Source organism: Amphimedon queenslandica, unplaced genomic scaffold (genome assembly GCF_000090795.2).
Source record: "Amphimedon queenslandica unplaced genomic scaffold, v1.1 AMPQUscaffold_13477, whole genome shotgun sequence".
In the NCBI taxonomy this organism is placed as follows: domain Eukaryota; kingdom Metazoa; phylum Porifera; class Demospongiae; order Haplosclerida; family Niphatidae; genus Amphimedon; species Amphimedon queenslandica.
In genome coordinates, this window is record NW_003546287.1 from 25,863 (window position 1) to 43,779 (window position 17,917).

A 17,917-nucleotide genomic window follows, 5' to 3' on the forward strand; every position below is an offset into this window, starting at 1 on the left:
ATGTAATACAAGTGGATAATATAATGATAAATGAAACAAAGGATAATAGTCATGATACAGTAGTCTACAAGTGACAAACCTCAATAGGATAACTGTTAATCACAGTGACTAGTCATTGCATAATTGTAATTGCAGTGGTGGTGGAAGAGGAGGATGGTTATCATCCTCCTCTTGTTCTTCACTTGTTTGAATAATTGCCTTGATATCCATCAAAAAGTCGTCTAGCCCTTTCAAAATCATGGTTTCATTATAAGCTCTTTCCGATCCACATGATGGACAACACTGAGATTGTCCATTGGAATACCACTTGTTAACGCAGGACTCACAGCCTAGTATTACTTCGCAGCATTTTGAAATTATGATAGGAGGACATAACGGAATACAATGGCAGATTTTACACTTGAAAATAGTATGCATCATTTTCATCAGGCCAAATGGAACCTTCATTTCCTTTGATACAGCAACAATTTCGGTTACAAGGCCATTTAGATTGTTTACATCTCGTCCCACTCTCTCCACTTTGCACATCACATCATCAATGCGCCTCTTCTTTGTTGTTACCTCGAAGTCATCATCATCAGATTCATCAAAAGATTGGACACTTTTCTTTTTCTGCTTATGTATTGAAAGAAGCTTCGAACAAAGTACTGCATAAATAATTCTTCGGGGTGATTTCCAGAATGATAGGCCTATAGTATAATAATTATTATTAAGTAAAATCCTGCATTATAATAAGGTTCACCTTGAGCAGCTGATTCACTATCTATTTCAAGCCCATCAGCTGTGACTAAGGTGTACGTTTCTCCCCAACGATTCTGCATTTGTTGTTTTAAATACTCTACTGTGGCAGTGGATTCATCTACTTCAATAAATATCTGTTGCAGCTTGTTAAAGTGTGGTTTGTTATCACCCCACTCCACGATAGCTTTAACGACCTTTACTTTGGCTCCTTGGGTGGTCGGCGTTAAAGGCTGCTTCTTTGCTAAAACAGAACGGAAATTCGGGCTGTATGAAGTGCTAGCAGATATTCCAGGCGACACTCCAGACAGAGTAACAGTACGACTAGGCCCTGGAGTTACTGCGACGGGTGCACCGCTAGTAGTAGTGAGGACGGCCACGTCACTAACCGGTACCGGTTGGCCCCCCACTAGAAGAGTTTGCCATGGTGTTAGACCCCTGAATGACCCAGATTTTTCATCTGGAAAGAAGCCTGTTGCATCCATATCGTCTTTCAACCACACTTCTTTGGGATCAACGTCAAAGGCTCGTCGTAAATTCAACACGTTCATTTGTGATATCATCATCTCAGTCCTGTCGTCACCACGTTTTAAGAAGACCCTTTGATCTGGTAATACATTCGCTGCCATGATCCTCAGTTTTGTCAATTCTCTATATCACTCAAAATCTCAGTGACCGTCTTTCTTTCTTCCTTTGACTCTGCAGAAAACACGTGTCATTGTGGCTAGCCTAGCATGGGTGGAGTCGCATAGACATGGCTAGCTGTTATTAGCTGACCCTTGCCTAGCTAGCGACACTAGGCTGTCATTGGCTGAGATTTGAATGAAGATAATTTTGTTTTCAAAAATCGTCGAGAAATGAAGCTGTGTCCTGAAAAGAAAGTCATTTCCAGAGTTAAATCAATTTAGCATGCTCTCCTTCTCCTTCATGGTGTCTTAGTATACCAGAGGTTTTGGTGTTGGTCCTCTCATGAGATTCCATAGTTTCCAAAGCCTTCAAAACATTTGTGTTGATAAGGAGAATTGTTGTCATTGCGTCTCTGCACCTGGATCCTGAATGATTTTGTCCAACTATTGGTTTCTGTAAGGATTTTGTGTTTTTCTCTGGTGATATGTCCTGGTCCTCTCACATGAGATTTCATAGTTTCCAAAGCCTTCAAAACATTTGTGTTGATAAGGAGAATTGTTGTCAATGCGTCTCTGCACCTGGATCCTGAATGATTTTGTCCAACTATTTGTTTCTGTCCAATATTCCAACCTAGTATTTGTTTGAATTGGTATTTTGAAATTACGTGTCTTTCTCTTCATCTACCAAGTCACATAATCATAAGCTATAGTCAGGTGGACGCTATCTCTTAACTATGCAAGATATAATAGACTATAAAACAAGCTGTAAATTACTTGGGAAACACTATTTTGATGATGCTTACGGCTCAGTAGATGAGGATGATGCTTTTGATGATTTTCCTTTAGCACCTCCAGCTCCTCCTCAAGTTCCTCCTCCAGTTCCTCCCACAGTACCTCCTCATCCTTGTACCAAGACTCGTAGGGATCACAAACCTTTTGTATGTTAAACTTAAAAAGAGGGAGGTATGTTTTAACTGATAATGCTAATCTATGCTTACCTATAATTATTTCTCAAGGCACTTATTATTATTATGATTTTTCCTGATTATTATTTCCGTACTTATTTCTATTCCTTATGTAAGGATGCATTGTTGATCAAGATTACTTTCTAGTGTTATGTAATGTTATGCAATATGTGTCTGTGATGTGTTATTATGTTATTGATGTGTGTGTGTGCATTCTTCAGGTTTAAGAAGTTTTTAACTAATAATTATTGATAAATTCATTCATTGAATCTCACGAGGCCTCTCTCTACCTTTCCTTCTCAGTAATGACAGTAAATTTCTAAAATAAATAAATAAAATCTTAGCATGTGTCACTAGTGAAGAGCAACCAAGTTTATCTGAGTCATTAAATTAAAACCAAGCAAAACTCTGTGACCCTTCCAATATTTTCACTGCATTACTGCAAATGTGTAAAAGCCTCTCATTTGTGTAGTTTTTGCTATGCTCCCTTTTCTTGACCTTTCTTTTTCGTTCAACTCTCCCAAAAACTCTACTTATAGTTTAGCAAATGATCTTAACTTCCTCTGTGTGGCCGTCACAGGGATGATGTTCAGTGCTCAAAATGGCCGCAAACCTTATGTTATGATTGATGACATTAGTCAAACCAGCATTTAAAATTTAAACAAGACAAGTACCAATAAATAAATTTTATATGCATTATACACTATACAGTGAGTCTGTTGGTTCTTTGCTTGGCATTTAAAACTTAGGCTGGCCCCATATCTATTCCTATGTTGTAGAACTTCTGAATGAATCATGAATTACATACCTGAATGAAGTAGAACCTGTATAAACATAGATTTCAGTCAGTTTAAGATCCTTAAAGCAAGGGACAAAGGATAGCTTTCATCATGAAGAATCATTCAGAAATTAGCCATTTTTCAAGGGTGTATTATGCAATATTTCTATAGATGGAAGTAGAGCAAATACGGTATAAAACTAAAATTAGATTGTTGCATTTTAAATTTTTTGCAAAAAGTAAAAATCTAAGTGTTTTGAGATTTGAATGGCGGAAATATACACGGACCGTAAGTCATGTACAAAGTGCTAATAACAGTACTGTTAGTAGCAATAAACAGAAAAGTAATCATTTACAGAAGTCTAATTGCCCAAAAAGAGTGAAATAGTGATGATAATGGTTTAAATCAGCCTCGCCCTAATAAAAGAAAAGTTGACGAAGACTGTAGTACTGACAATAATGCTTTGGCATTGACTTGCCCTAAAGCACATGACAAATTAATTGTTTGAATTAATTTAAAAGACATAAAAACGAAATTTAAAGTCAAGGATGATGGTAGTTGTAGTAGTCTTGTATCTACAAAACTCTGTAACATTAAATGATGATACCAAGTGTATTGTAAAAGATGATCATTGCAGTAGTTGTCAGATTGAATTTATAAAACTCTCGAGCATTAAAGTAAAGACAAGTAATCCAAAAAGATAATGATGTCACCTTTACTTATGAAGTGCCTCCCAACTCATATATTGAGAGGAGACAATGGGATTATGTTTATTACCCTGGTAATGAATAATTTCAAAGAAGGTGGTGTGAGATGTTAAACCTTAAGTTTCTGCTAGAATCTTACTTGGTTGTCCAACTACACTATTGTCAGATGAAAGAGTTTCTAATAGTACTTTTGATGTCCCTGGTGATGGGAACTGTTTATTTTATGCCCTTTCATATCTCATTACTGGGTCAATTTCTCAGCATTACGAATTACATAAAGCAATTGTTAGTAATATGCCAAACTTTGAAGAAGAATTGTTTAATGGTACATTAAGTGCAACCAGATATTCAAGCATATTTGATTACATAAATAAGTCCAAAATGTATAAAAATTGTTTGTGGGCCACTGACACAGATTATTACATTATCTGCAAAATTAGGTACAACACTATATATTCATATTCACTAACTCCTACTTTTGTTGGCTGGGATAGATATGGAACCCAAACTTTATATGGCATTCCTTGTGATACTAATACACCTGCTTTGTATTTGAAGCATGTTGGTACTAATCATTTCCAAGCAGTGAAGTCTATTAATATTTCTTAAGCATTGATTGTTGATAGAAGTGGGTATGGTGGTGAATGGGAGGGGAGGTCCATTATCATAAAAACATTGGTTGATTAATGTGACTTGTATTTCCGGCTATTGCAATGTGAATGATGTGTGAGTGTGTGTGAAAACCATTGGTGCATATCCACCCAGTATTGCTCAGTATGAAGAGATCTAACTCAATTCAGGAAGTGAGATTAATCAATATATAACAGTGAATATTGAGTACTTATTGCTGTAATGGACAGGGAGAGGGTGTGAAAGAGGTTTACTGTTCATTAAGGTTTAGCATTGATTCAAATTTGTGTGACTCATTTATGTAGGACAGGGAGTTAGGAAAGGAAGAAGCTGTCATTATCAAATCTGGATCTTGTTTGTGACTTGTACTACATGTTTATTACAAATAACAGGTGCTTATGGATCTGGGCACTGCTGAAGAAATTTTGAAGGACAAGAAAAATTTTCGAGTAAAATTAAAAGTTGTTATTATACATGTAGTATTATTCAAGCAGTGATTCTGTACACATATTAATAATCATCATGCATGTAAATGCTGCCATCAATGCTGTGCACATTACATATATGTAAATGCTTGCCAGCTGATGTTGCGCATAATGCTGCCATCAATGCTGTGCGCATTATTAAGTTAATGCTTGCCGGCTGATGTTGCGCATTTGAATGATGCTGCCATCAATGCTGTGCGCATAATAAATGCTTGCCAGCTGATGTTGTGCATCTTTTATTGATGATTGTTGTAACAGGTGCATGTTCTCATTAACAAAAAAATATTGTTTGCACATTGGAAATTCTTCATGTACACAATGTTATTTATTAAGCAGGTCATGAAAGTATCTTAACTGAGGATAGCATTAGTAAGCAATATTACATGTATGTCTAAAATACATGCATGCACATATATGTATCATCCAATCAGAAACATTGTAGATGCTACCATTATCATTATTAGTTAGTACATGTATGTCACATTCATAATTTATACAGGTACAGGTCAGACTTAAAAATGACACTCAAAGACGAAGGGGATGTTCCTCTATGTGAGCACTTGTATCTTGTTGGTGGTTTGTAATATATATGTTTGTGACAAACAAGGTATATCATGCATATATACATGTATACGTTTAGAATAGTGTACATGTAGTGGATTAGTGATGCATTTATTGTGCTTGTAGTGTTTGATGATTATCATGCATGAATTTTATCCTTTTATAGTTTGTTGTACAATGGAGTTACAAGAAATACAAAAGTTCCATGTGATTGGTAATAAAGTTTCTTCACCATTACTGTTTCTACTGTTGTTATTATTAGCCCGTGTGTTTACATTGCTTGCGTTTGATGTGTTTCTGTTACTATTCTTTACAGGTATTGACAGCTGGAAAGGATTTGATGATTCAGCAATACTTTTACTTGATATTGGAATGTGCAATTACTGCTATATATTTAAAGGCTATTCGGGATTGTAACTAAATTAATTTCTTCATTACATGTAACTAAATTTTTTGTTGTAGGTCCTTGATCATTAGTTTATCACACTGCAGGAGGCAACAGTTTTAGCCTTATTGGTTAAACATTATTGTAGACTTAGCAATGGATTATGTAGCAAGATTGTATATTGTGTGATTACAAAGTGTCATATGTATTTTGTAATAGGTAATGGTTCAAGGTTACATCTATATTCTTTTAATGGTTATGTCACTAACTATGGCCACAGTAAGTAGTGTAAATGATGTTTTACTAACATGTATCTATTATTGTAGGAAGATGGAATCTAAAGTATTAAAGCATTTCGCCTTGCTGAGACATTCATTTTGATCATACTATTGTATTTTAGATTTTGCTGTTTGCGCTGTAAAATAATTGACTTTTATGTTTTTACAATACTATTTATAATAAAAAAGTTTAAGTTAATAAAAGTTATGGTTTTTGGTAATGTTTTCTCCACCCCTTCTGCCCCTGCCAGCGCCATGGCCTCTTGGTCCTCTGGGTAAGTTCATGTACTAAAATGGAAAGAGATTATATATATAATAAAGTATTGTAAAACCTTACGATTTGCCTATTGAGGCTCCTGAGTTGCCTCATGAGGAGCAGCCTCTGCTGCTGCAGAGCACCTATGGCTACAGGTGCATGAGGTGCTGAAGCACCTCAAAACCACCAGCCAATGGTGGTGGTGGTGGACCTCCACCACCACCAGCAACTGGTGGTGGTGGAGGACCTCCAAGATGACCAGCAACTGGCGGTGGTGGTGAAGGACCTCCATGGCCTGCAGAAGTCTTGCCTAGCCAGCCCTCCCTCCGTGCCTACGGAAGGGTCTGGTGGATTGCCCATAGGTGGACTTTTTCCGCGAGCTGGATAACTGTCAGACTGTGTCATGCATGAATCATAACTAGATACGTTAAGTTACTAATAATAACAATTTATTGACTAAATAAAAATGGCACATGATGGTTTAAGAGCAACTATTCTTGAAGTTGGCTCGAGTTTTGGCTACCAGCTAAAAGAGAAACAGTTAGAAGCCATGGCTACATTTCTCAGTGGACGAGATGTGTTTGTTTCCTTGCCAACTGGCTATGGAAAGTCGGCAATCTATGCTTTGTTACCAATGGTATTTGATGAGATTAATCATATTATTTCTGGTTTTTTTGCTTTTTTTAAGGTAAAGAAGGGTCCATAGTTGTATGTATCAGTCCCCTAACTTCACTGATGATGGATCAGGGGTCTAAATTTTCTTTAAAGGGTATTTCAATGGAATTTGTAGGGGAAGATCAGCATCATGATGAAGCAATCAATTGTGTCTTAAAGGGGAAAGTGCAACTTGTGTACATAACCCCTGATAGCATTATATCTAATGCAAGGTACCGCAGTATGCTCCTTTCTCAAGTGTACAAAGAAAATTTGGTAGCTTTGGTTGTGGATGAAGCACACTGTGTATAGACATGGTAAGTATACCATGTCTCTGTTTATGATTTCTTTACATACAATATAGGGGCCAGGGGCGTATCTAGGAATGGGGGAAGGAGGGTGCTGATGGCGCATGAAGCGCACCGCAATTTTGGCCACAACCACTTTTACGGCGGTAAAACGGCCTTTTCCTGCATTTTCGTCAATTATTGGTGGGGCCAAGACCCTTTCAAGTATACTGCCATGTTACTGGTACTTCTGATTGCTCTTTAAAGCACTGGAAACTACTGAAGTCATGATCAGGGGGCTAGATAATTTTGTAAAGAGGCTTGGTGGCGATGCAAAAGTCCAAGATTTCAGTAATTTTTTTCTGAGCCCGGCCCTGAGATCGGGGCTCAAGCACCATTCAGCCCCATGCTAGAAACGCCCCTGGGGGCAATGATTTTTGAATAGCCTATGCTCACTTGAGAGAGATAAGAAGTCTGCTGGATGAAAGTGTCAATGTCATGGCACTTACTGCTACTGCCACCCAGCAAACATTTGATGCTGTAATCTCATGATTGTCTATGACTAATCCTGCAATTGTTGGGTGTTCAACATACAAAGACAACATTGCCTATGTAGTTGAGCCTCTACCTATAATGGACACATTCTGCAAGAAGATTTCAGATGATTTGAAGAGACTGGGTAAGGATTACCCCAAGACTGTCATTTTTTGTCATAAGTATCCAGATTGCTCTGCACTTTACCAACAGTTCAGGATGCATTTAGCAGAAAACATTACATATTCTCGTGGTTTCCCTCCTTGGGTCAAATATGCTGTTGTAAATATATACACAAGGGCCTGCACTGTTTCTAATAAGGAAAAAATACTTTAAATGTTTTGCTCAACTGAAGGACATTTGCGTGTCATAATTGCTACCACAGCTTTTTGCATGAGAATTGATTGCCCAGACATTAGAATGATATACCACTGGGGTCCACCAGCTACTCTAGAGGAGTATGCACAGGAAACTGGCTGGGCTGGCAGAGACACACTTCCGTCTAAGGCATTCTTGTTTAGTAAGGCATTGGGAAAGTTTGTTATTGATGATATGAAGTACATTAAAAACAGCTCTATTTGTCATTGAAAACTAATGTATGAGCAGTTTATTTTTAACGAAAGCCTACACACACAAAATGGAATATGCTGTGACATTTGCTGCAAAATCAGTAGTGAACTAGTGTAGTTTTTTTAATCTAAAATTTAGTATTAAAATGCATGTCAAATATTATTGGAAAATGATAGAATGAATAATATTCTTTATTAACCAATTTGTAATGTTATCATAGGAAACTGTATCAAGCAAACAGTTCATAAGTGAAGTATGTTTTCGAGATCTTGATGCAACATGACTGAATACATCAGTTTCTTGTAACTGACACAAAATCATCTTAAAATCTTTGTGAGATGGAGGAGTTGAATGCAACATTGAGTCACTTGACAGTCTAAGTGATTCTGTATATGACTTGCATATACTGTCCACTTTATCAATAGCTTTTGCTATTGTTGTAGGCTTTACATTCGAGCCAAGATTTCTAATTACCTTCTTCAGTCGATGATTCAAATGCTCTAAATGTAAATCACATTGCATATTGCATCCTATCCTGTCTTTTGTATTGACAAAACTCCAAATAGAATTTGAGCTGCAACTCTTTCAGGTACAATAAACTTGATGATGGTGAGCAGCACTCCAGCCTCCTTTGCATAATTTCTACGTCCCATTTTGCAAAATATTAACATAAGAAATTTCCAAATAAGAACTATCCTGTGGCCATCGCCCTCTTTTGTAGCATCACAGTAATTACAACAAATCATGCCAAGTGTCAGTAATTCACATGCATAAGCATGCACTCTGTCGTCATCAGTTGATTTCTCATTTCGCTCAAGATGTATGTACCTGTTGACTATAGCCTTTGCTACTCTTCGACTGTATTGGTTTCACTTAGCAACCCATTCTCAGAGCAGCAACTATGTGTGCATTTAATACCAACTGAAAAAAATCCTCTGCTGCTTGCAAATTCTTCTCTGGATCTGATGGAACTGATGTACGATTGATGAGGTACTTCAACTGTGATAGTATTCCTTTCTCCATCAGTGACTTCACAGTAAATAGCCTTCCCCATATCACCTATTTGAAGTACATGTACATCAACAAAGAAAATTTTATGATATAAAACATACTTTCATCAAAGGCATTCGAAAGTGCTAATGATCCAACACTGGCTCCAAACCCTTGAGTTGCTCCTCAGGTTCATCATGGTCACTTCGAATTGATATTGCACCACGAGCCCTGGCCACTATTAATTGGTCGCCTCCAAAAAGAATATTCCAGGTATCCATTTCACGTATCTCTTCAATTTCTCCATTTGGTAATGGTACCTTAACTACCTTCATTACCTTTGGTACATATTTGTGGTGCCTCTCTGTGATCTTGCACATATGATCATCCTTATTTTCACTGTAAAGATTAATTCCTAATGTTATCTATATAAAACGAAGTAATAAAATTAATGATTCATACATGCAATTGATGGAAACAAACTAACTATAGTTGATTTCATTGACATTTCTTTTGCAAACTCGTGAGGAATGTGTGCCATGTCACTTTTGTTGCAGCTGGTTTAAATTCGTCAATATGAGTAACTACCACTCTAATGAACAAAAAGGAAGTGTAATTATGAAAAAAAAATACCTTGAAGTTAAAGTCACAAAGTTATCTTTCATTTTGTCTATATCCTCTTTAGATGGTACTAATTGTCTAACATCAATTGTGCCATGTGATGGTGGTGAATCTGAGAGGGTGCTGTGATCTATCCTATCCATGACAGCATATGCATGAAAGAAGTGATGTGATTGAGTCTACTCTTTGAAATGTGCACTAAACTTAATGTCAATGTTATATCCAACTATCTTGAATCCATTCCATTCCTTGAGATCACAACACTATTGAAAAATTTTTAATTGTAATGTAAGAAAAAGAATGACTACCTTTATCTTCAACATCTAAGTCTTCTACAGCAACATCTGATTCTTCATCTTCATTAATCGTATTATCACTCTCTTCCTCATCAATAACATCATCAAAATCTCCAACTACAACAGGGTTATTGTCAAGGACATCGGTAGGGCACTCCGTAGCATCATCGTTATCAAAACTAGGATCATTAGATGCCTCTTCATCCCTTTCAAAATTGTAAATATCTCCTAAAATAATATCATTCATTGTTATTATTATCATAGTGAGTAACTGTCATTAGTGTTGTACAATCTGTGTCAAAGTCATCGTACATCGACATTCCCACCATTCTGTAAGTACTATCTTGAAAAGTACATTGAGATTTCTTTAATATGACAAAGACATAGACCATGCAGTGTTAATGAAATATCAACTATACCTTCATGTGATGAACTAAATCATCTGACCAAAAGTGAACATTAATGTCATGATTCTCAGAAGACGAGTAATCATTTTAATAGTTCCACTGTGGGATAAACTAATCATAATAGGCTGCAAACAGTTAAAGCACTAAAATAAAAAATGTTTTAATTGTTATTATTAGTAATAATTTCAGTATACCTCTTTTGAGCATCCATTACCATATAACAGAACAGAAATTGCGCTCTGAACTAATGACATTTGACACATTCGAGATTTTAATATCATACTCACAATGACACATCAACACCTTGGATTTATTTCAACTCACAATGACATTTAAAATCATGATTAATGTTGGCATCATACGTGCTAGTTCAACAAAAACAGTGTCCCAATTGAATTGTGTTACTCCCTCATTGCAGTCTCTAAGAATAGAATTGTGCTTTGAGGAACAGATGGCTTTCATTTCATGTCTAATACAATGTGAAACCTGCTGAAGGACAACATTTGATGTACAAGGTTCACTAGCAACAGAACATGCCAGAGAATTTAAACTCCTGCGTGCCAATCTCTTAACATTGAGCTTTGAGAAAGGTAACGTGATATCAAATGATTTACTGCCTGAATGATACTGAATGTTCACCTACAATAGAAATAGTTATATTAATTTTATGCATGTGTGTTACTTAGTTCACTTACAGAGACAGTATCAGTGTCGTCATTATAATGATCTGCTCAATTTCATCATAAACAGTAGGCTGAGATGTCTTTCTCATTTTCAATGAAGGCTCCATCACAGGTACACTTCCTCCATCATTTTGATTAATCCTTAGCACATTACCATTAAGATCTACAAGCTCAGACCTCATATTTTCCACTTTCTCTCTCAACACCTGCAATCCCTTTGCCTTTTTTTACACGTGTAACAGATAAATACGGAATCATCAAAAACAGAAGAAAGCTTCCTACTGCATTCAGATTCTGAAAGCTCATCCAATACATCTAGTGCCACTTTTGATACAGCTCCATAGAGCATCCTTCGTTTACTTAGCATCGTTCCACTACTTAGATCAACTTTACATAGGCAGCATGCTATAGAAGCTATTGTGTTACCCAGTATTATTAATTTTAATATTTCTAATACTCGATAATTAATGTAAAATCAATTATACGTCAGTAATGATGCAAAATAATCACCAACCAGCTCCTTGTTATCGTGGAACAAGTCCACCTTTGGGCAATCCACCAGACCCTTCCCGTAGGCACGGAGGGAGGGGCTGGCTATGTGAGACTAGGCCTGCAGGTGCCGGAACTGGTGGTGGTGGTGGAGGACCTCCATGGCCGCCGGCTACAACCAGTGCGACTTGTGGTGGTGGTGGTGGTGAAGGAGGACCATGACCACCAGCAACATGTCCTGGTGGTGGTGGTGGACCTCCATGACCTCCACTGGCTGCAACTGGTGGTAGTGGGGGAAGAGGACCTCCATGAGTATCACCTACTGGTGCAGGAACATCCATATTCCTACAAAAAGAGTAATGAGGCTACAAGTTTGCAAACTAACTTTATGCAAAAATAAACTTTCCTGCAAGAGAGAGAGTGAGAGGCTGAGTGAGTGAGAGGTTAGATATTCCAGAGAGCGGATTTAAATTTGTAATGAGAAAACAATTAAACAACTTAAATAGGTTTTGAAGTGTCAGTAATGAATAATAATTAGCCCAGTTATAAATAATAATTAATGATTCAAATTGTTAAAATAGTAATTATAAAATTGTTTCTATGGCTGTAATGGCTTTTAATCAAAAATTCATTTCTTCCAAAATGAACTGATGAACTTTTAAACCTATAAATGAATGTCAAATTTATTATTATCAATAAAAACATTTATTAATAATTAATAAAAATAATTTTATAAAAAGTATAGAAACAAGTAAATAAAAAAATTTCTATTAAATAAGAAAAAGTAGGGTTGTTAAAAAATAGAAGAATCAAGGGGGTTGAGTTCAACCATAATAATAAGTAATAGTTCAATTAATAATAATAAACGTTAATTAATAAAAAATAATTTATTCATAAAAATACTACAAAAATGTCAAACCCTACTTTGTAGAGTATTATAAAGTGTCCTTTAAAATGACAAATTTTAATGAAAGAATGACAAAATTGCTTAGTTCCAGCCTACACAAGTGCGGCCAGTCCAATTAAAATTCATAACAAGAATATGCATTAATATTTTAATGAATCACAAAAATTTAAGATTTTAATAGCCAAATAATTATCTATAAGTTATATTTTTAACGACCTGGGGGCTAAGCCCTCAGGTCGTTCCTATAATTGATTTCACCCACATGCGATGTTTATGTATTTGTATGTCCACACTTACATTTCTTCTATACACGTTGCATTGGAGAAATAACAAAATTTATTAGCCTAAGTAACTACCCGCCCACGCTCCTTATGTAGAGGGTGTGGCAACGGTACACAAAATGGTGGCTTACACATGGACAAAGTTATGAGCTTTCTAACAGCAAGAGACCATAAAGATACTGTCTCTACAAGCATCACAAGGTAGAATGAGCCTCTATAAGTCTTAATAAAAATCAACCTGTACTTGTATAGTGGTGAAATCAATTATAGGAATATTTTTTAGACTGTTACGCTTGTTTAATTGTGATGACAGTAATTTATTCAATCAATACTTGCTGAAGTCATGTTTATATTTATCACGATATTAAATTTACATCATAGTAATGTGGTAGAGCAATCAATAGGTACAAAGATATAATTATCTATTTATAATGTAGTCTGCCTATTATCATTTTCAGCAAAGCAGGGTTTGAAAATTTTGTATTAATTTTATGAATAAATTATTTTTTATTAATTAAAGTTTATTATTATTATTAATTGAACTATTAATTATTAGTATGGTTGAACTCAACCCCCTTGTTTCTTTTATTTTTTGACAACTCTACTTTTTCTTATTTAATACAAATTTTTTAAATTTATATACTTAATAGTTCAATGCATAAATCTGTTTGGAGTAAGATAGTATTTATTTTTTACCAATGTTATCAGTAATTCTTGTTTTGCTTTTTACCCTGTTATATAGCCTCATATAGCATGCTCTGGCATTTGATGTATTCTTGTCTATAAAATCTTCTGTTTGCTTTCTATTATCAAAATTTGTTTCATTTCCTCTTTCAGTTTTATTCCCAGTTACGTTGCTCTTCCTTTTTTACTTCCTTTTTGTAGAATTATCACAACCAAAATTTCTCCTAACATTGAAACCAGAAATAAGTGAAAGTAACATAACACCAAGTATGCAGGATGCACATTATTATTATCGCAAACTCTACTGCTACTCATTATATCACACTTATCTCAATATATAGTAGCAACAAGAAGAATACAATGCAGTGCTTCAGAAGCAGCTAACTGAAAGAACTTGAGTAGCTAATACTGAGCAGCTGTCCTTAATTTTACTTTAATTTAAGAATAAATTTTGAATTTTACAGTTAAATTATTTACCTGTTAGCTCTTAAAAGAACTGGCAATCTCATTGTTTTAGCAGTGGGTCCTCTTTGCAAATAAGATAACCTCACCAAAGACCAAGAGAAGAATAGAGCGAGAATAAGCACACACTTCACACAGTAATGTAGCTATGGTAACTTTGCGCATGTGCATTTGTTTTGAAATGGCGTTTAGAAAGAGAGGGGTGTGATAGATCACGCCCAAATAATTAGTTTTTGAACTTAAACTAAGTAAGATACTAAAGGAACTTGTCTTGTCCTTGACCCAAGCTCTAACAAATGATGTACATGCCATTGCAAGAGTCTCTAGTTTTAAAGATTTCTGTGTAAACAGAAGATGAAATAAGGAGAAAAAGTCTGACAAATTTTGAAGAAATTTGAAATTGAGCCTATTCTCTAGATTCAATCACGCTACATAGTGGCCCACTTCAAAGGTATTGCTCAAAGAATGAGAGCTCATCTAAGCCATTTATAAGCCTGTACAACGTAAGGGACAAGAGTTATAATAATTTCAAAGTTATAAATTTGGTTGCCATCTTAAAAAATCAACGTCAACCCTACATATAGGCTGTAAGAAGAGTCCTCTTAGCTCTGTTATGCATGTCCATATTTGCATGCCATGATTTCAACAGTAAAAGATTGTTGTCGTTCACTCAAACTTCTTCATCTCGTTCAAATAATATATTTAATTGCATGACTTCAAGTAGTTTGCAACATTATTGATGTAAATACTATCTCTTACTAGTCTAGGAAAATAAAATTTGCATCTAGATACATAGGTCTTGTCTACTTTAATATTTCATTTGCAGTATTTGCTGCACTTAAGCATTTGGATTTGGTTACAAAAATTTATATCAGGCAACGTATTAGTATCTGGTATGTAACAGGTAACCCTATCTTCCATGACAAACAGACTTCTTTAGGACAATCAATATCAACAAAAGGTGCGGTTATAATCCATAAGACAATGTAATATTGAGGCAATCCACTGATTTCATATTATTTTTTAACAAAATACTGCTCTACTTTGCCTAAAACACCCCTCTGGAGAACATCTATGTGACAAATTCTTAACCTTCAATGAAATTTGTCATGATACTGAAACAGGATCCTAAGTACGGAATCTACAAATACTATGTAATTGTGGAGCATTGACTTTTTTTAAAAGGTAATTTTCATAATTTTTGTGGTATTTTTTATTGGCTTAATAATTTCATTATCATGAAAATGATACGTACTTTGTTCAAGAATATTTATTCTGTGAAATATGGACCTTCAAAGTGTCCTCTTTTTGTATCCTCCATACTACTACCTGTTAAGGAGTGCAGCTTAATGTAAAGTCACAAGAGGTAGTGGCCATGAGTGATAGCAGGATAGTGAGATTAGTGATGCAGAATTAAGTGTTTAACACACTAGTAGTTCAGGAATAACATCTTATAACTTTGAACCAGTTGCGGTACTAATGATGACACAGGCTCGAACTCCCATCCAAGTAAAGATTGTGAGAACAAAATATCAAATACCTCTTGGTAGCTAAAATAGTCTTACGTTAATGAGTGACATTATTTAAGTTCTTGTGACAATTGTGTTATAATGCAATCACAATAAGAGTGTCTTAGCTGTCACAAAGTAATGGCTGTTTCAAATATGTTATCAGAAGCTAATGATGACGGCATTAAGTGCATTACAGAGCATCCAAATTTTTCTGCAGTATGCGTCACTGTATGGATACTTCAAGCAACATATTCACAGTACACAGCAGGTATGGCAAGTATAATGCTACAATCAATGAGTCAGTCATTAATTATCACTTGATACTATTATTTTCTATTGCAATAACTGCAGGAGGCAGAGGTATACTGCTTACCGTCAGCATGAGTACATAAAAGGGAGGAGTGTCTAAATGTATACCTGCTGTATGTCTGTGTAGCTGCTAGATGCTAAAATCTGTGTTGCTTCCGCATTCTTTTATTAGCACAAAAAAAAGTTAATTTTTCTCTTGAATATTAATTATTATTGTAGTTGGGCGTGTCACAAGTTATTATTACTATTACAGGCGTGGTTAGTTATGACAAGCACATGGAAGCAGCATTGATGACTCGAGTTCAGCTGAAAGCAATCCTGATGATGAACCAGTGACTGTACTGAGAAGAAGTTCTCGCTTGGCAACTAAGGAGAAGCATTTCAATGAATCAGATTTACAGAATGCTAGTGATAAGGAGAAGTTTGTATTATGAGGCAGCAGTGTTAGAACAAGGCTAAGCATAACATGGAAGAAAGGGCAAAGAAGCCAAGAAGAGAGCCCACAAGTGATATTTGGACCAGAAACAAGAAAAGAAAGAACGTGGAAGACAGCAGAAGAAAAGTAGTGCTAATTCAAGGTCAAAGGTACAGAAGACTACCAATAGAAGCCAAGATCAGCCTACTTCACCCTATGAGATTGTTAAGAATATGTGGGGACAGATATTATAAAATCTATTAAAGCTCTAAATAAATGTCAACTCAAAGCAGACATGATACAAAAGCTACATAGCAAGTCAACATTAAGTAAAGTACACCGTCATAAGTTTATAGCTGATAGCATACTCATACAGTCATTACTTGATCATGCTCAAATTTTTTCCGACTTATACGAACAAGACAGTACAGGAAAAACGTGTTTGAGATTTTAGATTAATTGGCACACCCAATGTAGCATTGTCTTATTGCCACAAAGTGTTCCTAATGATGTAATCACAAATAAGAACAATTCAAAGGAGAAGCTTCGTTCAGCATGGCTCAAATTCTGTAACAAAATGTTTCAGCACATGAAAAATTATGATCACATTCTCATCATCAATATATTCACTTTTACTTTTGCATATACACACAATAACGACATCAGAAAGCAATGTACAACAGATTTCATGTGACGAAAGTGATGTTTAGTATTGTTTCAGAGGGGCTATTCTGTCAGATGTGTTATGCAATGTATAAATGCATCAGATCATGTGAATCGAGCAGAATAGAGCAAATATCATTGGAAATAGATGTACTTCATGCTGTCAATACTAAAGATAAGGCAGATATGCTAATTTATTTCAAGTAGCATGACAGGGCTACATGTATTCACCACGCAAAGACTTTCTACTGTTCATTGGAGAAGTAGATCATTGTGTTAAGGAAATTGTAAATGAGAAGTGCTTCTTGGAATTTGGTGATATGATAGTGAAAGTAAAGTTATTATCATGCCTCTTAAAATTTTGCCTTTTTTATTCAGGTAGCTCATTCACATATCGGGAAGAGAGACACTTTTTGGAGTTATTTAGAGAGAATTTGCTGAAACAAATGATTCCATTTGATGAGGCACTATATGAAGACTCGTTAAAGACTGTCTACAGCGAGTTTGTTTGTAAACTATGTAATATAAGGGTTGAAGAATTTCTGTGTACAACATGAAAGAAATTTGCTAAAGAAAGTGTAATGCATAAACAAAGGAACAACTTTTAAGAAATACACTTTTAACGCATCATATTTCTTGATGATCAAAAATGAAGTAGATATTATTAACTAATCTGAATTTTGTCTTGTTTGTCCAAATTCCTTTTTTGTAGAGGTAGCAACTTTAATGATAGTTTATTAACTC